Source organism: Thamnophis elegans, chromosome 14 (genome assembly GCF_009769535.1).
Source record: "Thamnophis elegans isolate rThaEle1 chromosome 14, rThaEle1.pri, whole genome shotgun sequence".
In the NCBI taxonomy this organism is placed as follows: Eukaryota; Metazoa; Chordata; class Lepidosauria; order Squamata; family Colubridae; genus Thamnophis; species Thamnophis elegans.
The window spans coordinates 33,743,603-33,770,888 of record NC_045554.1 but is presented as its reverse complement, the minus strand read 5'-3'; the positions used below and the strand labels follow the sequence as shown (position 1 = coordinate 33,770,888).

The following is a 27,286-nucleotide window of genomic DNA, read 5'->3' as shown; positions in this document are numbered from 1 at the left end:
TGAGAAGATGGTGATGGTCTAGAGACTTATTGTACGGAACAGGAAAAGAGTTGTCAACACCTTGTCTTTTGATTGAGATGTTTGTAAAATAAGATGAAGAGCATCCCAAGATGGAATGAAGGCAAATGACGACATGTATAGGATTCTGTAATGGTGGAAATGATGCAATCATTGATACAATGAAATTGTGTCATTTTGATGTCAGAATAGCTTGTTATGGAGAACAATGAATGAGAAGAGAAGCTTTTATGGATTGAGAGGTGACATCTTATTTGAGATACATTTCCATTTACTTTCTTCTCATGGCAATCAAGACCACTGTAATTCTATGTGTGCTAATGTGATTTTCCCCATTTATAAAAACAATGATTCAATGCATAGGAGTAGATGGAAAGCCTACACCACTATTAAATTTGGATCCATTAATAGCAATAGTACTTAGACCTATATACTGCTTTACAGTGCTTTACAGCCCTCTCTAAGTGGTTTACAGAGTCCGCCTATTGCCCCCAACAATCTGAGTCCTCATTTTATTCACTTAGGAAGTATGGAAAGTTGTTGTGGCCCAGCAGGTGCCGTTGGAGCTGACACCAGACTCTGACAGCGAGGAGCCCTCTGAGTCAGCTCTGGAGGATGTGGAGGACCCTGGACAGGGTTCCGACTCCGAGAAGGGCACAGAGAGGCTGGTTGGCCACCAGGAGGCACCTGAGCCTTGGACCAGTGGGGAGGGGACAAGGGAGAGTGAGCCGGAGGCCAGCAGTGAGTTGTTCCTGGATGCATGCCATCGAAGAGCTACTAGGCGTCAGGAACAATTACGCAATTACAGGAGGTGATTGTACTCAGCTAGTGGTCATTAAGCTCCTCTCCAGAGTATAAAAAGCTACTTGTGGACTCTTTGCAGAAGTCAACGCAGGATTGAATTTTGGAGGACAGTACTGGGAGCTTGGTAGGCTGGATTGCTGCTAAGCCTTATCTGTGTTTATTGCTGCCTGAGTTTGTCTGAGTTGCTGCCAAGGTCCTTATCTGTTTGTTTTGCTGGGCTTTCAGCCACTGAGGTTTGGGTGTCTTGTTATTAAAGGACATTCCATTTAAGCTTGTCTCGGCATTTGTTACTGGACGGAGGAGGGGGTCAGAACAGAAAGTCAACTTTAACCCAGTTAGAATTGAACTGCTGGCTGTGGGCAGAATCGGATGGATGGGTGGATGGATGGAAGGAAGGAAGGAAGGATGGAAGAAAGGAAGGAAGGGCAATAGCACTGAGACCTATATACCATGCTATATTCACAGTGCTTTACAGCCCTCTCTAAGCAGTTTACAGAGTCAGCATATTGTCCCCAACCATCTGGCTCTTCATTTTACCCCCCTTGGAAGGATGGAAGGATGAGTCAACCTTGAACCAGTGAGATTTGAACTGCTGAATTGCAGCTAGCAGTTTACAGAGTCAGCATATTGTCCCCAACAAACTGGGTCCTCATTTTATGTACCTCAGAAGGATGGAAGGCTGAACGAATCTTGAGCCAGTGAGGTTTGAACTGCCAAATTGCAGACAGCTGGCAGTCAGCAGAATTAGCCCGCAGTACTGCGCTCTAAACACTGAGCCATTGAGGCTTGTTTTACTCGCTTAGATTTTTTAAAAAAAATATTAGTCCATTTAATCATTCCCATGAAAGGTGTTTGAAGTAATTTCTTCTACTGCCTGGTTTTAAAAGAAGTGCATGCTTATTTTGCTATCATTTTGTAATGCCACAATGAAGTCTGTGTGAGTTTTCTAAAGAGTTTTCTAAAAAGCTTTTTTTCCCCTAGCAAAAGAAACTTCTGTTTTTTTTTAACATTTTGTTCAGAGTGCTTGAGTATTTTCTTTTGAAATTCTTTACAATGCTTTTTGGTGTACTTGAGCAAAAGACATAATGGAGAAGGCAATAGTTGGCAGTGTTTTCTGTTTTACACACACACACACACACACACACACACAATTTATTTATTTTATTTAATGTTATTTTTATTTTATCTATCTATCTATCTATCTATCTATCTATCTATCTATCTATCTATCTATCTATCTATCTATCTATCTATCTATCTTGTAGGTAGGTAGGTAGGTAGGTATCAGCATAACTCTGACACGCTTTGAGCAATTTCAACCAAACTTGGTACACAAATGACACCCTCCTGAGACAAACACTGTGGGGGGGTAAGACACCCCTGGTCTCTGTGTGTGTGTGTGTTTTCCAGCATAACTCTGGAAACCTAGGCCTTTAGGGAGAGCAAGTACACCATCCTAGAGCAGCAATTGTTCGTGAAGACATGGGAGAGGAGCCTGATTAGGTCAGTACAGAGGCCTTTGATTGTCCGTGCTCCCTCACATAGTGGGTCTTTAAGGCCTAGCCCTTCCACATGCACAGTCGGCCTACGAAGTGCCAGGATTGTAGACAGGGCGGGGAAGAGGAGCACATGGGAGGGGGAAGGAAGAAGTCAGGGATGATGGGCATGGGAGTAGGGGCAAGGAAGAGTGCAGAGATGATGAGCATGGGAGTAGGGGGAAGAAAGGCCCTTCTCAATGGCTTCCTGTCAGACAAACACTTTCATCTATAAATACCCGGGTAACACTGGGTCATCAGCCAATGTTAACATAAATAAGCTCTTTTACCTCTCTTCGAAACCAATGGTCCTCTCTATCCAGAACAATCCAGAAGATTCTTGCGTGAGAAGCAAACCGTTTTCTTCTCCTTCTTCAAGGTAAAAAAAAAAAGAACACCAGTCCAATTGCCTTTTCAAAAAAAGCACCTTTGGGACATTCTAGCTTAGCATTCCAGTTCCCATTGTAGCTGTGTGTCTCAATGTGGTTTCTCAGCAACTGGTAATTCAGAGGCAAGACACTTTTAATCCAGGTGTCAACATAAGAGCCACTATGGCTTGCAGCAATTGTCCATGTAGCTGTAGACAAGAAAGTCTGAACTACCCGCTTGCGTTACAGAAAATGAGACGGTGAGGACAGTTGTATAAAGACTATGAGAAAACTTTTTTTTAAAAAAACCCTCCCCTGAGAAACATTTTCAAAGTGTCCTTTTCCCAACCTAATGCACAGTAGAAACTCGGAGTAATAGATGTTTAGCCTCTTTCCTTTGCAAGCCCTCAATCTGAGATGGGTATTGTGTGCATATCTCACTGAATTACTCCAACTACAAATGACTGCAAAGGCAGTTCAGTGTAAACAGCTAATGCTACCTTTTAACCTTTTCATGTAGCAGAAAATTCAAGACTCAAAAGTTGAGTCAATTACTACTGTCTAATAATTTTCCTGTCACTTCCACTTTGCTGGCCTCCTTCATGCTTTTGGTCAATGATAAGTGTTTTCTTGTAAGCGGGGGGGAGGTGAAATGAGGAGAATCTTGCAAATAATTTTAAAAAATACTTTTAAAGTTGAGGATTCTATATGGGAAATTAGTTGCCAGACACGTTACACGTTCTAAACATACAGTGAATACCATGCTCTCAAGTGGACATACCAATAAAACCTACCCACTGAAGAATAGTTAAGTTTATGCAACAGTAGTTGCCTATATTTGGGACATGGTAGCTCAGTGACTAAGACACTGAGCTTGGTGATTAGAAGGTCAGCAGTTCAGCGGTTTGAATCCCTAGCGCCGCATAATGAAGTGAGCTGATTTTACTTGTTCCCATAGTAGCTGTGTGAACTTTACCAGCTTCTGCCAACCTAGCAGTTCGAAAGCACATAAAAAATGCAAGTAGAAAAATAGGAACCACCTTTGGTGGGAAGCTAACAGAGTTCCGTGCACCTTTGGCATTTAGTCATGCCGGCTACATGACCACCGAGACATCTTCTTCAGACAGCGCTGGTTCTTCAGCTTTGAAACAGGGATGGGCACTGCCTCCTAGAGTTGGGAAAGACTAGCACATATGTGCAAGGGAAACCTTTACTTTTAGCTGTCTATATTAAATCACCTGTGAAAAGTATCTCTTGCACAGGTATTCCAATATTTTTACATTTCATGTCAGTGTAGAGTACATGAAACTTTCTAACTCTGCATTTTTGTCCTCTTTTTTCATATGCATATTTTCAAGCTGTTGCTATAATTGAACCTGTGTGCTCATTCAATTTTATTTCTACTTTGTTCTTATGTTTGAAATGGAACTCTGTCATAAAATGCAGAAAATTCAGAATTAAACATGCAGTGGTGTTCTAGATAGCTTTGAGGTTTGAAAAGCAGGTAACTTTGTGTGTGTGTGTGTGTGTGTGTGTGTGTGTGTGTGTGTGTTTCCACTTTTGAAACTCAAGATAACCACTTCTGTAATACAGAGATACAAATGCAGATATATATTTAATACATAGAATGTGTTTTTCAAGCTTCATCCGCAAACTGCAACTTCAACTAATAAAGTCCAGAAGGGAGACTTTATTTTTTCCTAGATTGTTCTAGGATAATTATACATCTAATAATAGAGACTTTTCAGTTTCGATAAATTCCTGACTGGGAGCCCAACTTTAATTTAATTGTCAAAGCTTCAAGACAATTTCACAAGTGTAATCTTAGCACATGCTTAAGAAACCAAAGTTAACACTATCAATTATTACTACAATTTTAAAGAACAAAAGAAATACATCTCCCCCAAATTATTATCTGCTAATAATTATTGGTAATTATGTGTTAGCATAATAAAAATTAACAGTGATTCGCCAAATGGAGAAAAAGGGAAGATAATTTATAAATGAAGAGAAAAATCCTACTCTTTCATCCAAGCCATTTAGTGAATTTGGTGACAGATTTGGAAGAGATAAAAGAAATGCTCCAAGTTATGGGATTTAATAGCTTTAAGAGATTACGCTAAAGAAGACAAAATCATAGAAGCCAAAGTGGATTAGCCATGATAGCTAAAAGGAAATCCATGGTTCAAATAAAAAAAATTTTTTTTTGTATTTTTGTCTATTTTTGTATTTTTTTTATTTTTTATTTTTATTTTTTATCTGTCCTCCTTTTTTTTTTTTTTTGATTCTTTCCTCTCCCACCGGTGTGGGCAGGGATTGTTCAAGATTATTACTTTCATCAATATTTCTAAATAATAATTACAGTTAAATTAAAATGGATATATAATAATGCTTTAGTTAATATGAGCTATGTTGGTTGACTGTGGAGGAGATGTACCAAAACCTATCTGTAATTGATTGATACATTTTCTACAGATGTAAAGAAAGATGTGTACCTGTTTTAAAGTAAAATTAAAAAACATTTATTAAAAAAAAAAAGGAAATCCATGGTTCAGAGTTTTGAATATCAGAAGCTGGAGAAGAAAAAACAGCGGAAGAGCACCATTGCTTTCATGTTCATTTTTGAAGCTTCTATAAAGCAACTGGGAGCCAATTTAGTGTAGTTGTTAAGGCTCCAGGCTAGAAACTGGAAGGCTATGAGTTCCTGTCCCATCTTAGGGACAAAACCAACTGGATGACCTTAGACCTATATGAAACACCTCTGTGGTCCAGGTTTGGAAAAAAGATCAGATGGATGGTTTATTTAAGGTCTGGAACAATTGCATAGAAAAAGGGAAGGAACAAATAGCAATTCATCCATCCATTCTCTCCCCCACTCCCCCTCTCTCCCCCTCTCCCCCTCCCTCCCCCTCTCTCCCTCCCTCCCTCTCTCTCTCTTTCTCTCAATGTTCATGAGAACATTGTCATCATTGTCATGAGTTGGCAAAGAGGAGTTCAATTCCTTCAGTGGACCTCAGACTCATATAGTTCTTGTCCATCTATTAAATCCAAAAGAATTGTACAAGAGTCCTCCTTTGGGGCTTTTTCCTATCTGAAACATGGGGGCCTTAAAATGTGCAAGGATGTGAGCAGAAAACAAATTAACAATAATACTTTTATTGCCTCCAGCAAATCAGTTCAAAAAAGAAATTTGAAACAAATACTTAAGCAATCTAAGGAAATACCAAGACATTCCTCCTTCCCTCCCTCATCCCTTCCTCCCTCCTTTCTTCCCCCCTTCTCCCTTCTTTCCTCCCTCCCTCCTTCCTTGCTTTCTTCCTTCCTCACTCACTCACTCACTTACTCACTCACTCACTCATTCTTTCTTTTCCTTCCTTCGTCCCTTCCTTTCTCCTCCCTTCCTTCGTCCGTCCCTCCCCTTCTCCCTCCCTGCCTCCATTCTTCCTCCCTGCCTCCATTCTTCCTTCCTTCCTTCCTTCCTTCCCACTCATGCTTTAAAATAATATTGCTACATGGTGCTGCATGTCTCGGACCTAGCAAACTTTTGCCTGTTGCAAAGCCCTCAAGCGACAAAGATGTTGTACAAGCCATTTCATTTTTAGATAACAGCACAAAGTTATAAGCAAGATAGAAGGGTGAATGAATTAATCTCTCCAACACGCTGCAAAGAAAACTCCAGGACCTTGAGAAAAAAGAAGTCTTTTATTTGTGGGATGCCGGAAAGATTAATGCTCTCACTCTTTATCGTGCATATAACACTGTACCGTTATCTAAAAATGAAAAGGCTTGTACTGTGTCTTCATAGTTTGAGGGCCACCATAGATTCCATCATGGACTATTCAGGGTAGAAATAGGCAACAGGTTCTTACATAAGAGGCCACAATTTTTGTGGGGGCTGTAGAGTACAGTTGTTAGGATAGCAGTGTATAGTGGGAAACATATATGGATAGGGAGGCTGGGCTGATGATCAGCAGATTTGCTGCTGCCATGGGATGGGGTGAGGTCCCATCACATACTTCAGCTTTGCCGACCCAGGAGTTTAAAAGCAGGTGACTGCAAGTAGATAAATGGGTACCACTTCAATAGGTATCTCGAAAGGACCCTCCAGCTGGGTTTCCCTTGGGCAATGGTGATGTCACTGGCAAATCCTTTCACCATGGAGACACTTTGGTGCTTTCAACACAGAAGTATTAGCGTTAGGACCTCATGTTTTTCAGGATGATTTATTTTCCCTTAAAAAAATAATAATTAAATGCACTTAAGGCATTGTGTGTTTCTAAATTCAACATGGTTGGAAAGAATTTCATTGATTTTTGACAATACTAGGGCTGTAAGAATTGGTTGAGTGGCTATATGTGATTCTCAGGCCTTGAACTGTTCACAACCTTTCTTGAATATCCACAAGGAGGAAACAGCAATCCAGTTTTCAATGCATAAGAGGACAAGATCAAAATTGAGCTTTTCCAAAGTAAAATGGCAAAGTTGACTTCTTCACTCCATAAACCACACAAGCAGGATCTAAAAGTGAGAGACAACAAGTCTGTTAGAGTCAGACTAATTTGTGTTTAAGTAGGCCATGATTGTCTAGTGGACAGTTGTGTTTGTATGACATAATAATTAATCAACTGCATCTCCATCTACTTTATTATATGAACTCAATCATTGCACAGTTCTCCCCAAAATGGATTAATCATCATTGTTAAGCATGCAATGCTAATGAAATTACTGAATAGTTAAGAAACCTGAGTAGAATCTTATTTAATTTTCTGTTGCCTGTGTCATGAATGAAAGTCACTGACTTCTAGCAATGAAAAACATTAAAGTGACAACATTCAAATTCAAAGCAAATCCAACTGTAAGATATGGAATCATCTAATATCTTTGTAACATTTTAAATAGTATTGTCAAGCACAGGAAAATCAGAAGTCCAGGTAGTTCAAATGAATATAAAGGTTTATTACAAGCTTATGTTCCCTAGAAGAATCTGAACTTCTAACAGTCAAAGCAAATTAATGGTAGATAAAAATCAATGGAATTCAAGGTGAGCTGGATTTAGGTCTCTTGTGGGTTTAAAGAGACTCAAGAGTGATGACACATTTGACCCCATCCCTGAGCTCAATCTGATAAGTAAGAACTAGAGCAACTATCTTTGCTGCACATGATACCATCTTATTGAAATATAATCTGGAATCCTCCTTTTTAGATTTATTACCATAGGGAAGTACAGAATCAATGAATCCGAAAATGGAATATGCCACAAGAATTTTGGTTTCTCTGAGACCATGTTGAATGTCCTTCAGGACCAAACCATTCTGGGTGGTTTGGTTCAGTGGTGAGTTTTTTGGAACCTTTTCTGTAGCTGTGGCCTTTGTGGGAGTGGCTTTCCAGCCATGTGACCGGGTCGGAGTGGCTTGCCAGCCATGTGACTGGGTGGGCGTGGTGAAACATATATATAAAATGTGGTGAAACTCACTTAACAACGCTCTTGCTTAGCAACCAAAATGTTGGCTCAGAAACTCTGGCATTTGAAGCATGCAAGTCTTAAAGCTACTAAGTTACAAGACTCTTGCACCCCTAACCCTTTAGAAAAAAAACCCCAGGGGTGTTCAAACTTGACAGCTTTAAGACTTGTGGACTTCAAGTCCCAGAATTCCTCCTCTCGCTCTTCATCTTGATGATGTGCGGACAGGCGGAGCGGGGGGAGCTGGAACCGGTTCTAAACAGCACTTTAGATTTGTGGAACCTCTTCTATAGAAGAGGTTAGAACTGGCAGGAACCCACCCCTGGTTTGGTTGTTGTTTTACATACACAAATTTTCCAGAAGTAGCTCAATTTTGATTTGCATGATTCTGAAACAAGCCTGTTGTAATTTGGAGTGCCATGTTAGTGACACCTCAAATTGCTTCGAGTTTGGAGAATTTGATTCTAGAAAAAAGAAATCCACAGTCCTGATGGGAGGCAAAAGTCCTCGAAAACATTCTGTTCCCAGATCTATGTTTTTCCCCTATTATCAATATTCAGCATTTGTTTTAGAGGAGATGAAGAGAAAATATCTGTTCCTCCTCTGTAGAAACTGTTAAGCAGACCTTCCTGCTTCTGATCACCCATTTCATACAGAAGCCACTGATAGAAGACCCTTTGATGGACTGAATGTTGTTTTGTCCGTGCAGCAAAATCTTCTATCTCTGATGTCATGGATCAGTTGGTTCAATGCGCCTTTCTAACCACTTTTGATTGAATGATTATAATGTGGCTGAATTTTCATCAGCAATGCCAAGGATCATTTTAAAGAAGTTGTTCTGGAAAAGAAAATGTGAATTCAGTTTCTTTAGGGCTGATAGCTTGGGGTTAATTTACCAGAAGCTTTAGGTGGCACTGTTGTGTCATATTGAGAAGTAGTGGTGTGTCTCACATGTGCATGCACCAAAGATAGTTCCTGGGATTCCCCCCTCCCTGAAATACCAGGGGAAACTAGATGTTGTTACTCGCAGATACTTTTAGCTGTTAGGCCAAAAGAGATTTGTACCTTTGTATCTTATCAAGCTCTTGTAATCACAATATTCAACAAATAACAATCAGACGAAGGCAGCCTAATTTTGCCCATTCTAAACATCAGTTTGAATACTTTGCTTATTCCTCTCTTGCTTCTTTTCTACTTTCTAGAACTGCAAGGATTTGTCTCATATTTGTTTATCATAATAAGAAGAATGAATAGCCAAGGTTCTTGGGGAGATTTTGATTGATGAAAATGCCAAATCCAGTCTGAAGGAAGGTCATGAAATGGGAGGAAACTCACTTAACAACTGTCCTTCTTAGCAAAGGAAATGTTGGGCTTAAGTGGAGGACTACCTGTATTCTACATTAGAGATGGACAGTCCTTTATTTCAAGAATTTGCTTCTTCTAAATAAGGAGTTAGAATGACCAATGCCACACAGACTTTGTCTCTAATATTTCTCCCTCCCTCCCTCTCTCTCCCCCCCTCTCTCTCTCCCTCTCTCTTGACTCTTCATGGTTTTCTTTTGGAGATAGCTCATTTCCCCCCTCCCTTTCTTTCCTTCTATGCGCCTTCTAAGTTCCTAGGAAAAAATCAAAATAAAGTGAAACAGTCTGGATAGAAATGTGAATTGCTTGCTTAAGGAACTTTTTTGAAGCTAGGTTTAGGAGGACCACATAAAATCAGCTGGGATGTTTTTTACAAAGATAACAGAATGATGATTTCTGATCGGAAGGATAAACCATTGCATAGATCAAATATATATATTTTAATGTATTTTAATTCTAAGTGAGTAGAATGTTTCTTAGAGTTGTTTCAAAAAATTTGCATGTCAACAATTTAGACAGGTTTATATAAGATTATAGTAATATTAGTCTAAGGAACTGAGTTGCCATGACAACAGCTATCTATGAGATGATAAAAAGGAAAGAGAAGCTAAGCAAATATTATTGTGGTCAGAAAACTTACATGATCTAGAATAGGAAATGGGTTGACTTCTGTATTAGATATTCTCTAGTTCTCTTTTATAGATAAACATTACCAGTTCTTCCTATTGTCATAGATGATTTAAGGATAATATGTTTATTATTTTACCAGTTTTAAAAAAACCTAGTTTTGTAAAGGGATACTAAAAATACAGTGTTCCTTAAAATAGCCTTTTTGATCAGAGAAGAATATTATTTGCAAAATTTCAATAGTTAATACATGTTTCATTATCCAACTAGATAACAGCACTGTGCTGATGAGTGTGAGATTTTCTCCTTGTTCATATACAGTAGGTTGCTCTGCCATGTTGGTGGAGGTATAGTTTTCTCTTTGGTACTTCCTTCATTAGGATATAGTTTTCTGCTTGATTGTTTATCTTGTGTTACTCCCTGCTTATCTGGGTGTTAGGTACTGAAGAAGGTATGATTTGGTCTTTTTGTTTCCTTCTTAGCTTCTTAACTTTTTCTTTTCAAACCTTTTCTTAAAGAGGCAACTGGACTATCTTTGTTTCTTCTTGAAGGCATTTCACTTCTCATCCAAGAAGAGCTATTTTAGCTTCTACCTCTTTTTCTCCTCCCATAACTAAACTCTAGGAAAATATTTCCACTTTATATGTTACAGCACATAGACAGTTGTTCTTCAAAGAAAGGTGTCCAGGAATTCCCCAGCAATTTTGGATTCAAAGCTTGGTCCAGGATGCTCACGTTTTCTCTGCTGAAATATGGTTAAAACTGTCTATGTGCTGTGACATATAAAGTGGAAATATTTTCCTAGAGTTTAGTTATGGGAGGAGAAAAAGAGGTAGAACCTAAAATAGCCCTTTTAAGCTATATACTATGACATATTTCCCCTTCTTTATTTTATTTCTCAGCCATTGCAATATTTCAACAAAATTGTTCCTTCATTGAAAATAAAGGCACGGTCATTTCAAATGCTGTGAGCAAATTCCTTTAGGGCATGTGAGTTTCCCTCCCCACTTTCTTGATATTCACATTCAGTGGCAAGTTGCCATCCATACTTTTCCACCTCCAAGGTGTTTTGTGCATTTTTCTTCCTGAGTAATGTGAAGATTTGGTCCCCTGACTTCTGCATTAAAAAAGTGAGAATGGAACACTGCAGAAGAAATACATGTTTACTTTATAGAGGATTTTAGTATATTTTGCCAAAAAATATATAGGGCTAGTATATGTCTAAGTACAATAAGAAAATGAATCTTTGATATATCAAAAGGAATAACCCTTGGCAAACCCTACCATGTTTTCCCCAAAATAAGACCTATGTTCGAAATAAGCCCTAGCTTGATTTTATGTGTGCCTAATATAAGCCCTATCCCCCAAATAAGCCCTAGTTAAGACCCCACCTGCTCTGTCCCACCATCTGGTGCAAACATAAAAATCAAGCTAAGGGTAGGGAGGCAAAGCTCTCCCATGTGCCCTGGACTTGCTTACCTTACAACCACTGCAGCCAGGCCTCCCATGCCCCTATACCTGTCGCACTGCTGCCTGACATTCTTTGCCTATTTCTAGATGCTCTTGGCCAGACACCACGTGGCTTATCGCACTGGTGCTGCCACTCACGCTCATAATGGCGTAACACAGCCTTTTGCTGCGAGCCGCAGAATCAGCGTGACAAGCCATGCAGCATCTGATCATGGGCGACTGCAAGCGGCTGAAAAAATCAGGCAGCAGAGCACCAAGTGTCGGGGCATGGGAGGCCTGGTTGTGGTGGTCCTAAAGTAAGCAGGTAAGGCATCCCTCTAAAATAAGTCCTGGTGCTTATTTTGGGACCTAGAAGAAAATGTGACTGCGTTCAAAGATGATGGTTCAAATATTCCCATATCTCTGGGTTGTATAGGGAGAATTAAAGTGACGTGGTGATGATGGAGAAATTCTTGGACACTCAAGAAAATGCTCAAAAACATCCTGTTCGGGTTGCCCTTGAGTAAAAGGGATGTTCAAGTAAATTTGTTTATTCTCCAATGTAGATATTTTCTAAATATATCATGAGATGTTTACAAAATTCCAGTTGAATAATGTTTCCTCTATTTCAAAATGGTTTATAGCAATAGCAATAGCAATAGCAGTAGACTTATATACCGCTTCATAGGCCTTTCAGGCCTCTCTAAGCGGTTTACAGAGAGTCAGCATATTGCCCCCAACAATCTGGGTCCTCATTTTACCCACCTCGGAAGGATGGAAGGCTGAGTCAACCCTGAGCCGGTGAGATTTGAACCGCTGACCTGCTGATCTAGCAGTAGCCTGCAGTGCTGCATTTAACCACTGCGCCACCTTGGCTCTTAGACTTCTCTTTTGGAAGGAGTTTCAACAAGATATTCATGAGCATGAATAATTCTTGGAAACCCTTCCTTCCCTTCATTCCTCCTTCCCCTCTCCCCTTTTGCTTAAGCAGTAATAATGTCAAAGACTTACAGGCAGAAATGAAGACAATCAATGCATATATATTCCTGAGTCCTTCCAGACTGTGTATATTTTGTGTGTATCTGTATCTAATCTCTCTCTCTCTTTCTCTCTCTCTCTCTCTCTCTCTCTCATCTATCTATCTATCTATCTATCTATCTATCTATCTATCTATCTATCTATCTATCTATCATCTTTCTATATCTATCATGTATCTGTCTGTCTATCATCTATGTATCCATATGATCGCACATTTTCTTTCTTTCTTTCTTTCTTTCTTTCTTTTTCTGTCTGTCTGTCTGTCTGTCTGTCTATCTATCTATCTATCTATCTATCTATCTATCTATCTATCTATCTATCTATCTATCTATCTATCATCTATCCTGGTCTAATTTTTTTCTGGCATTTTGAGGAGTTAGAAAAGCATATGCTTAGGCTCCATCAGATGCTCAATTCTTTTTCATATTTCTTTTTCTTTTTCACCCTACCAATATTTCCCTGCCTTGTCAACAGTTTCCAATAACATGAAAATTAACTGTGGACCCTGGGCAATAGTGGAATATTTTCTCTTTCTTTCATTTTTTTTTCATTCCAAGGTTTATTCATTCCCCAATTGAAGTACCTAATAGCTGTAAATTTTGGCACACATTCCTAATTATGTATGTTAGTTAGTTGGATTATTTCTTGGTGGTGGTTGGGTGTTTTGTCTGTTCTTTATAATCTTAAATTGTCTTTTTTCTTTTAGCACCATCAATTGGCCTTATATGCAAGGGATATTTTGCTGTGTTTTAGGGGGTAAATGCATGATTTTGCACTCAGGAAAAATAAAGCAGAGCAGAATAGTTGGGTGATTCTATACAGGATGACATGGATGAGTTTTCCATTAACCCTCTGTCCCTGGTATGAAATAAAATAAAAAAGGGATTTCAAAGTAAAATCTCAGCATGACACAAACAGAATAAAATGGTGAATTAAGGTTAACATCTAAATCATATTACAAGTTATTAATTAATATACCTTCCTCTTCTTTGAAGTCTGCACTTACTGTGTGATTAGCACAGATTCATCAGGCGGTTAAAAATAATGTGCTAAAAGTTCTGTATATATTTATCCCAAATGTGCTAATATTGAATAAAAGAGCATTAATTGTGTGGCTGAAAGGGAAAAAAAATAATTCAGATATTATTGCAGTTGTTTTTTACAAAACATCTTACATTCCTATAAGCAATATCAAGTGCAATTTAGATAATAACAGCCTCTTCTTTTAAAATAGAGGTGTCTCAAATGCAGAATGCCTTACTTGAATAGATTTATGGTGACAATGGCAGAAGAAAGCTAAACTCAGAAAATAGCCTGAATTAAGCAGATAAACAGTATACATCCATACACACTGTCTCACAGACACACAGAGACAAACACACATGCACACACACACACACACACACACACACACACACACACATTAACACATCTCAGTTTTTCATTCTTCTGGATGAAACAGGACTGACTGATTTGATTGTATTATTGTCATCTGTTTTTTTAACAGCCAACACTTCTCTCCAGTCTTGTCAACAACATCTGTCCGTGGTAGTTTTCACACAATTAATTCAAAATTGCATATGCCCTATATAAATTGTGCTTATTTTGGGGTCATCTAAACAAAGATGCTGGTAACATGCTTTGATAGAGTCATTGACCTATAGAGTATGCCAGCAGAGTTAAGTGAAGCGATCATAAAGAGCATTTATAGGTCTTTATGCTTTCAGTAGAATCCTGGTGCAACTTGTATCTCTAGGGCAGATTTGAGGACTTCCCTTTAAGTGTAAACTCACAGGATAATTTGTGCTTCTATGCTATTTTTGTGTCCTTTTAATCACTATCTCCCCCCCCCCCCCTGCATTTTGATATGCTATTCTTTAAAATGAAAAGAAGGGAAAAGAGAGTAACATTAATCAGTAATCCAATCATACATAGCATAATATGTTGAGATATTGGGTTGGAAATAAATCTGGAAAATGAGTCAACATTTCGAACTCCAGCATTTGCAAAATAAATGAATATTTTTTTAAAAAATAATATATATATATATATAAAGGCTTTATTGGATGGGTAGATTTTATGGATGAACTTTATTTTATTTTTAATTAATATTTAAAACCAACCCATGAATTCTTTTACCTGCTCAATCACCTGAATAAAAATCATAACTATTATAACTTATAAGTTAGAGTTATTTATAAGTAAATTATAATAACTAATTATTATAAGTAATCAGTAAAAGTTTAATGCATACCTATACATAAATAAAACTATAAGCATGTAAGTTATAAGTAATTATAATAAAGTAATAAGTAAAAGTACATATATTATATACACACATGTGCATAGGGACATGGTGGCTCAGTGGCTAAGATGCTGAGCTTGTCGATCAGAAGGTCTGCAGTTCAGCGGTTTGAATCCCTAGTGTTGCCTTACGGAGTGAGCTTCCATTACTTGTCCCAGCTTCTGCCAACCTAGCAGTGTGAAAGCACGTAAAAAATGCAAGTAGAAAAATAGGAACCACCTTTGGTGGGAAGATAATAGCATTCCATGCCCCTTTGGCATTTAGTCATCTCGGCCACATGACCATGGAGACGTCTTTGGACAGCACTGGCTCTTCGGCTTTGAAATGGAGATGAGCATAGTCCCCTAGAGTCGGGAATGACTAGCACATATGTGCAAGGGGAACTTTTACCTTTACCTTACATTACATATGCATATCATTATCCATTATACGACATGGTTGAACACTGTCAAATACTATGCTGAACCTCAAAAGTATTTCAGTATCTGCCAGCTGTTTACATATGATAAATGGTCCATATAGTGATGAAGTATATTATAGATGATATTAAATAGCATCCTTAGCAAGAGTAATAGAAGGGGAGGATGTTGGATCAGAGCTTCCAGTTTTACATGGAAGTGTGGATTTTTATTTTATTTATTTATTTTGAATCCCACCTGTGTTATTTTTTAGAAATAACTCAGTGGCAAACATATCAGCACACCTTCCTCCTCCTATTTTCCCCAGAACAATGACCCTGTGCAGTGGGTTAGACTAAGAGTGACTTACCCAAAAGTGACCCAGCTGGCTTTTATGGCTAAGATGGGACTTGAACTCCTGGTCTCTTGCTTTCTGGCCTGGTGCCTTAACCACTAGACCAAAATAGACTCTCAGTTTGGTTTATGCAATATAGGTGCATGCCATTCTCAGCTGTGCTTCATTCAACACTCTCTTCCTTGCAATCTTTACTCTGGAGACTTTCCAGCTTGTGAACTTTAGGCAACATGGTTGTCACTGAGAATTCAAGAGATGTTCTGGTTGGGGAGAGATTGCTAAACAATGAGATGGCTTGAGGCTCTGTAGGAAGGTGAAAGGGCTGGTGTTAGTCTACTCCAGTATGTTTCAATGCAGCAGACAAATTAGATTACTGTGGCTTGCAATACAAACCAATCTTTAAAGTCCCAGTTTCAATTGTGGAAGAAGCACTCCATTGTGTGAGATTTATTAAAGTTTAATATGTATTAATTATAGCAACAGATCTCCATCTGAACACAGTCTGTGAATAAAAAACAAACTGCAAAGGGACGTGAGGTGGACTCATCTGATTATATGATTGAACAAGAAAGGGACTCTCTTCCTTGTATGTTAGCACATAAAGATTTGGTTCCAGAATGTGTAAGGAGTTTCAACATTATACAACAGTGTAAAATCATGCAGTGAATATTAAATCTTCCAGCCTTCTAGATTTACCAGTTGCAGGTGTTTTGTGCTGAACGCAGACGGCCTGTGTGCTTATGAGATGGACAGACTTATATAAAGTAAGTGATGCTTGATGGAACAAATAAATGGATACTTTAACCTTTAGGTGCTGAAGGGTAATATGGGCTATGAAAAGTGACACATTTACATTCAACATAAAAAAGAAAAACTAAGAGAGGAGAAAAAATTCAGGCATGAGATTCAGACAGACAAATGCTGAATGAAGTTGGGCTTCTTCAACAACTGCTAAGATAGATTATATAACATAGCAGCACCCAACCTTTTGGGCACCAGGGACTACTTTCGTGGAGAGAGGGTTCTCCACGGACCAGAGGGGGCTGGCTGCATCCCTAGGTGGGGTTTTGCTTTGCTTGTGCAGCCCAGTTTCCGGCATGTCAAAGACTGGGGATTGGGGACTCCTGATATAACGTATTAAAAATATAACTCTGGATAGAAATCATATACGTGTCTGTGTGTCTGTGTGTCTGTGTGTCTGTGTGTCTGTGTGTCTGTGTCTGTCTGTGTGATTATATATTATATTCATATGTATACACACACATACATATACTATATATATACACACATATACACATATAATGTAAAATACACATACACAAACACACACACCCTGTTTCCCTGAAAGTAAGACCTCCCCGGATAATAAGCTGAATCGGCTTTTGAGCGCATGAGCTAAAATAAGCCCTCCCTAAAATATTTAAACGCATTCACAGCTGGTCCCTGCCATTTCCTGGGGGAGAAGGGGGGGAGAACATGTCACACATTAACCTGCCATCCATGCGGGATGGCCTCACAGAGGCTGCTCCTGCAAATCCTAGCTCCCGTGCCCTTTCTCTTAATGGCAGCTGCAAAAAGAGGGACAGGGCCAGGGACGGTAGGGCTGTCAAGAGTGAACCACTTCAAACATAATAAGACATATATATATATATATGTATGTATGTATGTATGTATGTATGTATGTATGTATGTATACACATACATACATACATATACACAAATATAATGTGTGTGTGTGTGTACATACGTACATACATACAGGCTTAACTCACGATTGCAATCTGAAATCACTTATATACTCCTACGTTATGCATCCAGAAATTTTCTGTCTAGCTACTTTGTAAAGCTTCCAATGGACTTAGATGAGCTTTTTATTATTATTTGATTTCAGTTAGACAGTTCCTGTGGCAACTGGGTTTACTGTGCCAATTCTGGAGCTGGAATAGCTGACTTGGAAGAGCAAAACCGAATTTTATTCCTGGAAATGGCGCTGAATCCCTGTGGAGAAGCCAAGTCCTAATGAGAGATGCTAAACGTGTCTGTTCAGGAGTAAGCACTGGGACTCATGTCAAAGTTTGTGCGCCTAGGAACGCATATTAGTTTCTGCCCACCAACTTAGTTCTTATTGATAGTTGTTTTTATGACATGCTAAGCAACATCATCACAGCTTTTCTAATCGATAGATGTAAACGATATGTGGGTAGCAAAGCTGGGAGAATTGACTCCGATTTGATTGATTTAGCTTTTCCTGCAATCAAAATCAAAAGAGTGACCTGGAAAAGCTAAAGGAAAGGATTTTATTTCATTTTTTAAGAAAGAACTCTCTTAACAATGCAAAGTAAAAGAAGCTGTGTGAAGTGAAGTGATTGAAGAGAAAATAAATGATATTCAGAATCTGGCTATAGCTACCTCAAGCTGTTGTACCTGGGAATGAGAGAAAGAAAATATATCACGTTCAAACCATTGGTTTTCTATATAGCAGCTGAACCACTGCCAAGTTCTTTGATATCCCTTCCTGCAAAAACCTTAAATGGAATATAATATATTATATTATTCATCTAGAGTTTTGTACCCCTTTGATATGATTATTTCCCAAATGCTTGGTAGTCCACTTAATTCTGATAGGTAGCTTTGCATTCTACAAAGTATGAAAAAGATACTTCAAGTAATGTAACTGTTCTAAAATAAAATGACATTATTTGTCCCTGTATTTTTTTACACTGAAAATGTAGAGCTCCAGCCACTTTATGAATAGAAAAAAAAATGTGTTGCAGCCTATGCTATATATTCATGCATGGTTCAGCCCTTTTGCAATGCATACAATTTCACCTTGTTCTAAAATGCACCATTTTAAACTGAGACTTTCTGAAGAAAAATCTCCCTCTTTTTTTGGCTGAATTATAAGATATCTTTGAAAGCTGTTCTATCTTGTCTGAATTACATTATGTCTCTTAATCCAAGAAGCATGGATCAGTTGGCTTCTAGTGAAATGTACAAGATATCTTATGTTAAATGAGGAATAATTTTGATAGTTCCAAAGTGTGCGCGTGCGCGCACGCACACACACAAACACACACACACATATATTTAGAGTCACAACCCCTGGTAAGCCCCAATTATGGGAGGAAGCTAACTGCTGCCATCATCTGTCAATCGGCTCGTCACAAGAGTCCATCACGACAGAAACCCAATATTTTTACTGTTGCCTTTGTTATATATGTGTTTTTTTTATTTGTGCTGATAAATAAATAAAGGGAGACTAGTATAGATCTATTTCAAGCTATTTAGCTCTCATCAGCTAGCCATACCCTTACTGGGAATCGAGCCTGGGCTGTATTGCCTCTAAGGTCACTCTTCCATTCTCTGTCCTTCGGCTCGTCACAAGAGACCATCCAGGCAGATGTGTTAACCATTGAGCCACAGAGCTCGACACCTTATCAGCCAGCCAGGGAAGAAGGTATATATTTAGAGTCACAACCCCTGGTAAGCCCCAATTATGGGAGGAAGCTAACTGCTGCCATCATCTGTCAATCGGCTCATCACAAGAGTCCATCACGGGTTTCGCTAGCTGATGAGAGCTAAATAGCTTGAAATAGATCTATAGTAGTCTCCATTTATTTATTTATCAGCACAAATATATATATATATATATATATATATATATATATATATATATATATATATATATATATATATATATATATATATATATATATATATATACTTTAAAGTCACAACCCCTGGTATGCCCAAGTATGGGAGGAAGGTCACACTTCCACTCTCTGTCATTAGGCTCGTCACAAGAGACCATCCAGACAGAAACCCAATATTTTTTACTGTTGCCTTTTTTGTTACATTTGTTATATTTATGCTGATAATTTTATTTATTTATTTATCAGCATAAATATAACATATATATATATATATATATATATATATATATATATATATATATATATATATAACATATATATATATATATATATATATATATATATATATATATATATATATATATATAACATATATATATATATATATATATAACATATATATATATATATATATATATATATATATATATATATATATATATATATAACATATATATATATATATAACATATATATAACATATATATATATATATATATATATATATATATATATATATATATATATATATATATATATATATATATATATATATAAAAATAGGAACCACCTTTGGTGGGAAGGTAACAGCATTCTGTTGTCTTCGGCATTTAGTCATGCCAGCCACATGACCATGGAAACATTTTTGGACAGATGAGCATGCCCCCTATAGTTGGGAACGATTAGTACATATGTGTGAGGGGAACCTTTACCATGGTCATGCCCAAGTGGCAGTTGGAACAGAATTCTTTTCAGGTGGGGAGGTGGAGTAGAACATCTAACTCCTTTGCATCAGAGTGTGTTCATAATACTATAAGAAATACTAACAATCTGATGGTCATTTCAAAAAACCCTTTCTTAGCGACCACCTTGAAGCCAAGAAGAACCTACATGCCAAGATTTAACTCAAGATTTAAATCATAACATTTCTTCAAGCTGTCACAGCCATATGTACCCTGTGAGGATATTGTGCCCAGACCACATGTTGAAAACTACTGGTTTAACTCTTTTGCCATTCTAAGTATATTTCACATGTCTGGATTTCAATGGTCATGTTGGTTAGGGAATTTGGAAGTTGATATCTGTACATCTAAAGAGATGGATTTTGGTTTAATTGATGACAAGGCTGGAACTAGGATACTCAGGGGATGTAGTTGTTATCAGACCTTTCCCAGAACAGTCCAGATAAAGTAGATCGATTCAAACTGAACAGGGAAGGGGGAATGATTAATTAATAGGACTTGATTCACTACAGAAAAAAGTCAAGGAGCAATAAGAAGGCCAGCAGAAATCAGTGGACTAGTTCCAACTGGCTGGATTTCTCAGTCATTTTACAATGTTATCTGGACCACAATAGAAAACCAATTGATTGACAGCTTGTATCTTGTATCACCCTCTGAAGATGCTATCCAAGCTGCTAAGAGCTTTTTTGATGCTTTTATTGTTCCAGATTTCTGAATTGTTAAAGAGATGGAGAATATGACCTTAGTCTTCTGCCTTGAAGAATCTGGCTGAATCTAGAAAGCTTATTCTGTAATTTTCCTTCCTTCCTTCCTTCCTTCCTTCCTTCCTTCCTTCCTTCCTTCCTTCCCCTTTTCCAATTATGATTATGATCAGTTGCACAGTGAGCCAGTTGCTTAGATTGGATTTGGCATTTTTATCCACCTATCAAGTCATTTCCAAAGATTTGGGATAGGCAGATATTACTATTTAATTCCAATTAAATATTAAGATATTTAAAGGTATTGTTGCAGGATGCAAGCCATTATAAGTACAGCTGCAATTTGTAATTGACTGATGGTGATTTTGTCAATGCCGATAGTGTTCAAATGGTCACCAGATGTTTTGTAATTGCACTCAAGCTGCCTTTTGCTCCTGGCACTACCTTTCTTTTCTTTAATTACTGTTGTTCTACTATTATTTGCAAGTCTTTGTATTTTGAATTTTTCCTCTATTTTTTTTTCATTTCTATTCTCCTGTCTTGAAATACTGCAATGCCCACTATCCAAACCTTTTTGTATTTCTTGTCAACAATTTTTAAATCTGGGGTATTATGTGGAATTATCTGTTTGAATTCTAAAGGCTCAAAGCTTCTTGATTTTCTACTACTTTATATCTTTAATGGTCCCATCAGTTCTTGCTTTCAAGCAAATAACTTCAGGCATAAACAACCAGATGACATGTGAAGGGTTTAAGTCAATTAATTTATTGCATTCTACTATAATACAAGAATATCCCGAGATGGCTTTGTCTTGGGAACAGACAGACAATATTCCATGGAACTTAGATGACGGGGTCAATCCTAAGTCTCTTGAAGCTGGGCAACAACTCAAAGCTACTTTCTTGTTTAAGCCTTCCTCGTTGCCTGGCTGGTAGATGCCCAACAAACAACATTTCTTGCAGATCTTCCAATATACCATTGATGCTACTTTGTCATGCTATTTTCTGCAGTCAGTCTGTGCAATCTTCTTGCAACAGCTAACTATATGGTCCACTTTTTCTTCAGCTTCTTTACAGAGGTGGCGTTTTCTTGCGGTTGTTATTCTGGCTTTTTATGCATTGTTCTTAAGGCTTGGTCTTGTGCAACCAGAATTATCTCCGTTTTCTCTTCATTCATATTTGCTGCTGTTAGGTCTCGTTATTATCTGCTTATCTAGCTATCTTATTTGTGTCCTGGCCATGTAATACTTTGCCTTGCCTTGTCTCTTCTCTATTCTTCATTTGGTTTGGTTTGGTTTGGTTTATTAGATTTATATGCTGCCCTTCTCCCAAGGACTCAGGGTGGCGTACAACATTAAAAGAAACACAAAATACAAAAGTTAAAAAAATTAAATAGAATATCCCAAACAAACCCAATTAGAATTGACAATAACATTTTTTTAAAAATTCGAATTAAAAGTAACAATGATCAATAATTTATTTTGTTTGGTTCAGGCCAGGCTGGCTTGCTGGAAAAACCAACTTTTTACGGCGCGTCGGAAGAACTGGAGGTCGGGGATTATACGAAGCTCCGGGGGCAGCTCATTCCAGAGGGAAGGCGTTCCCACAGAGAAGGCTCTCCCCCCTGGGGGTCGCTAGCTGACACTGTCTGGACGATGGCACCCTGAGGAGGCCAAGTTTGTGGGATCACACTGGACGGTGGGAGGCTACTGGTGGCAGTAGGTGGTCTCGCAGGTATCCTGGGCCTAAGCCATGGAGCGCTTTAAAGGTCATAATTAGTACCTTGAATCGCACCCGGAAGACAACAGGCAACCAGTGCAGGCTGCCTAAAAGGGGTGTGACATAGGAGCACCTAGGTGCCCCCATGATAAACCGCACAGCCGCATTCTGGACCAGTTGAAGCCTCCAGGTGCTCTTCAAGGGCAGACATGCCCATGTAGAGAGCATTACAGCAGTCCAGGTGAGAAAGGACAAGGGCATGAGTGACTGTGCCAAGGTGGCGCAGTGGTTAAATGCAGCACTGCAGGCTACTGCTAGATCAGCAGTTCAGCGGTTCAAATCTCACCGGCTCAGGGTTGACTCAGCCTTCCATCCTTCCGAGGTGGGTAAAATGAGGACCCAGATTGTTGGGGGCAATATGCTGACTCTCTGTAAACCGCTTAGAGAGGCCTGAAAGGCCTATGAAGCGGTATATAAGTCTACTGCTATTGCTATTGCTATTGCTGTGCACAGAGCATCCCAATCCAGGAAGGGGCGCAACTGACGTACCAGGCGAACCTGATAAAAGGTCCCCCTGGTCACGGCCGTTAGGTGTTCTTCTAAACTAAGCCACATATCCAGGAGGACTCCCAGATTGCGGGCCCTCTCTGAGGGGGCTAAAATTTCTCCCCCTATCATCAATGATGGAACAAGATGCACAAATCTGGATGACAGAAACCACAGCCACTCAGTCTTGGAGGGATTGAGCTTGAGCCTGTTCCTCCCCATCCAGATCCGCACAGCCTTTGGTCTTGTAGTCCAGTTCGCTTCCTCTGGTTTTCAATAAGTTTTTCTCGTGCACAGGGAGTCCTCGACTTACAATAGCAGTAGACTTATATACCGCTTCATAGGGCTTTCAGCCCTCTCTAAGCGGTTTACAGAGAGTCAGCATATTGCCCCCAACAATCCGGGTCCTCATTTTACCCACCTCGGAAGGATGGAAGGCTGAGTCAACCCTGAGCCGGTGAGATTTGAACAGCTGAACTGCTGATCTAGCAGTAGCCTGCAGTGCTGCATTTAACCACTGCGCCACCTCGCCACAATTCACCCCAAAATTTCTGTTGCAGAGTGGGACAGTTGTTAAGTGACTTTTGCCCCATTATATCATCTTTCTTGCCCTCATTGTTAAGTGAATCATAGCAGTTGTTAAGTAAGTAACATGGTTCTTAAGTGAATCTGGCTCCCCTGTGGACATTGCTTGTCAGAGAGACACATGACCCTGGGACACATCCATGATAAATATCAAACAATTTCCAAATATCCAAGTGTCAGCATTCCAAATATCATCCAGAATTAAATCAGAGTTCAAGGCAAAGCTTTCCCCCCACATCCACAAGTCCATCACATGGTCCAATCTTCCACTCCATGCTGGCATTTCCACCCATCTAGTTCCGGTCAGGTGCCAAGGTGCGGAGACAAAGGATGTCCTTGGGCTTCTAGAAAGGAATGTTTTATTTTGACCACAACACATTTTACAATTCTACTCCTTACTATTCCCCCTCTCAATTACCCCACTAATGAAACAGCATACTAAAGGAAGAGAGTGTGGCAGGCCAAAGATCCTGTTCTTCAGATATTCTTTCAATGTTGTTGTTGCTGTTGTTATTTACAATAATATCTGATTGTATTTTCTGTTCTTTTGCTATCATTAATTTTTGTGCTAGTAATTAGTTTGGTTCAGGTTTTTTTAATTGATATAATTTCTATACACTATTAGGATTTCTAATATGCCACATTACCAGTTTTAGACATATTTACCTGAAAGGTATTTATTTGAAATTGCATTTCTTTTAAATACATTTGGCTTTTGGAATGCCTAATCGGTTCTCATTTCATTGTGATTTGCAGTTTTTAAAGATTTGGCTACCAATAGTTATCTATTCCAGGTTCTAATATTTATTTGGAGTGGGGAAAGAGGGAGTTCATTGCATTTTATTCTGTTGTTAATACACGATCGATTGGAATGGGTTTTCTTTAATCACCTGTTGTCTTTGTGAATGGCTTGTTATACTTTCTTCATTTAAAGTTACAGTACAGCTTCATTTCTTCGATCATAACTTAAGCTTTAATATTTATTGCATTGTGTTGTACGGTTTGAGATCCACCTAGAAATATTATCAAAAATCAATATATCATGGTCATCATTGCCATTTGGCCACGTCAGAATTAGATCCAAAACAGAGATTGCCTTCCCCAAAACAAAGTAACCAATGTGCCAAGATCCCTATTTTAGATGCTATCACTTTCAGTCGTAAAGTGGATCTCAGTAGAAACAAAATTTTAATTATAATATTCCAGCAGATGTATTTGCTTGGTAACTTACTTACTAACCTGGTTGTGTTAGGGGCTCTTTCATTTTATCCTGCTTTTCTTTTTCTTTTTCCTTTTATTGATGTCCTATAAAATAAATTTCTTAGTGCTTAATAAACATCATGTTATCTAGATATTTAATTTGCTTAACACTACAAATTACATTCTTAATCTCCACCCTTTTTTTCCAACCATTGGTAAAATAAATCCCATGTTTGATAATATCCTACACATTTTTTTCTGCACAATTTAGTATCTTCTTGACTATTCATTCACCTGGCATTATAACTTCGTTTTTCAAATATTGTACAAAAATAATGCTCACTGCTGTTAAGACATGTAATATTAAATACATACTTTTCTTATCAATTTTTTTTCCTGATACTATACCTAATAAAAACAATTCAGGTTTTGTTCTTGATGCTTCGTCTTTCAAATTCTTTAGATCTTCAGGATAAAACTTTTTTGGATTTTATCTGTATTATATGGCTCGACGAACTGATGCAAAAGGCTTTCTAATTTTAATTCCCAAACTGTTCAATGTGATCTGCGGAGCTGGAAATGGTGATTATCATCTGCTTTTAAAATGTTGATGCATTTTTTTTCAGATTAGTCCTTTGAATGCGGAAGGGAGTGTGGCTTTAAAATATTGTATTTATATTGTTGAATTAACATTTTAGGATAGAGCCACTCAGTGTTGTATGTGCGGTGGATTAAAAAACAAAAAACAAAAAAAAACAAAAAACAAAGGATGGCATATAAATATTAGGGCTTCAGAAAGCCTCAAAGGGACACTTCACTTTGATTAAAGCAGATTTCTGAGCTCTTTTGAAAACTGTCACAACACACGGTTTCTAATTGGCAGAGCAAAGTGAATGTTGTGCTTTGCCTTGCCTGTCAAATCTGGTTTCTGGACTCACATATCACATGTGCGGAAACCACTTTTTGCAAAGGGAAGCTCCTTGATCAGGGGTGTCAAACTCGAAGCCCATGGGCCAGATCCGGCCTACAGGGTGCTTAAATCTGGCCTGCAGGACTGACCTGGGAGTATGAAGGGACAGGCCTGCGGTGCCTCTGGCAGCTAAAACAGGGTGCATGCAGCCCTTCGCGCCTCATTTTCACCCTCCATGTTGTCCTGCGGCACTCTGCCGGCCGAAACTGGGCTGAAAAATGGGCCCAAAATGGGCTGAAAAAATACACCCAAAAGAGGTCAAAACAGACCACAAATGGGCCCAAACCAGGCTGAAAATGGGCTGAAAAACAACCCAAAACTGGGCCAAAAATGGATCAAAACTGGCCAAAAACTGGGGTAAAAATGGGACATGTGGCCTGTTTTGGGCTGACAGAGTGCTGCAGGAGGCATCCATTCTGCTCCCTCCACAACCCGCCCACTCTTTTCGCCACCATCAACCATCACCCAACAGAGGAGAACTACAGTGGTGATCCAGCCCTCAAAGAAATCCAGTTTGACACCCCTGCCCTGGATCAAGGCAGTTCACCCCTGTCTTGACAATTCTAATGGAAGCATCAAGCAAGTGTGTGCTATTGCTCAGTGCAAAAGATCTCCTTGAGATAAAACAATGCTATTGTGTGCAGCCTAATAAATCTAATTAAATCAATGAATGCTTGCAAGGATAAACCTCTTACTACTGAATCTACCACCATTAAAGCAAGATCAATGCAATATTTACTATGTACAGGACTGTATGGGTATGATATGAAGAATAGATATTTATCTTCCAGGTAAATGGTCATCCTACTTTCTTATTCTGTTAGTATGATTACTGGAAGAATTATATTTATATTTCGGCTTCTAAAAGCTTGGGAGGTACCTGCATGGATTTATCTGTTTCTTCTTTCATGAGCTGATGAGCTTTTTCTTTATTTTGCCCAACTTGAGTTAAATCTATTTTCAAAGACAACATGAAAGAAACCCACAAACTAGATTCTCCTTTAACCAATTTGGGAGTTCTTTACAATGATTCCTTTCCTTTGACAAAAACAATGACTTCAAAACATTTCCCGTAGGCGACTTAAATATTTTTTCTACTAATTTGGATTCCCACTTCCTCTCTTCTTTCTTGAAGCATACTTCCAGATTAGAAACATTCTTACCAGTGGTGGGATTATTATTACAGGTTCTGTGGGTGTGGCTTTTTGGGTGTGACATGGCTTGGTGGGTGTGGCTTGGTTGGCATGGCAGGGGAAGGATACTGTAAAATCTCCATTCCCTTTCCCATTCCAGGGAAAGGTTACTGCAAAATCCACATTTCCTCTTGATCAGCTGGGACTCGGGACTCAGAGAATAGACAGGGGTGGGGCCAGCCAGAGGTGGTATTTACCAGTTCTCCGAACTAATCAATATTTCCGCTACCGGTTCTCCAGAACTGGTCAGAACCTGCTGA

The 27,286-nt window shown here is 38.6% G+C and overlaps 1 protein-coding gene across 1 annotated transcript in view; it reads left to right on the top strand.

The window, feature by feature from the left end:
* Positions 1-27,286, top strand: part of CDH8 (cadherin 8) — a 226,476-nt gene that overhangs the window by 75,398 nt on the left and 123,792 nt on the right.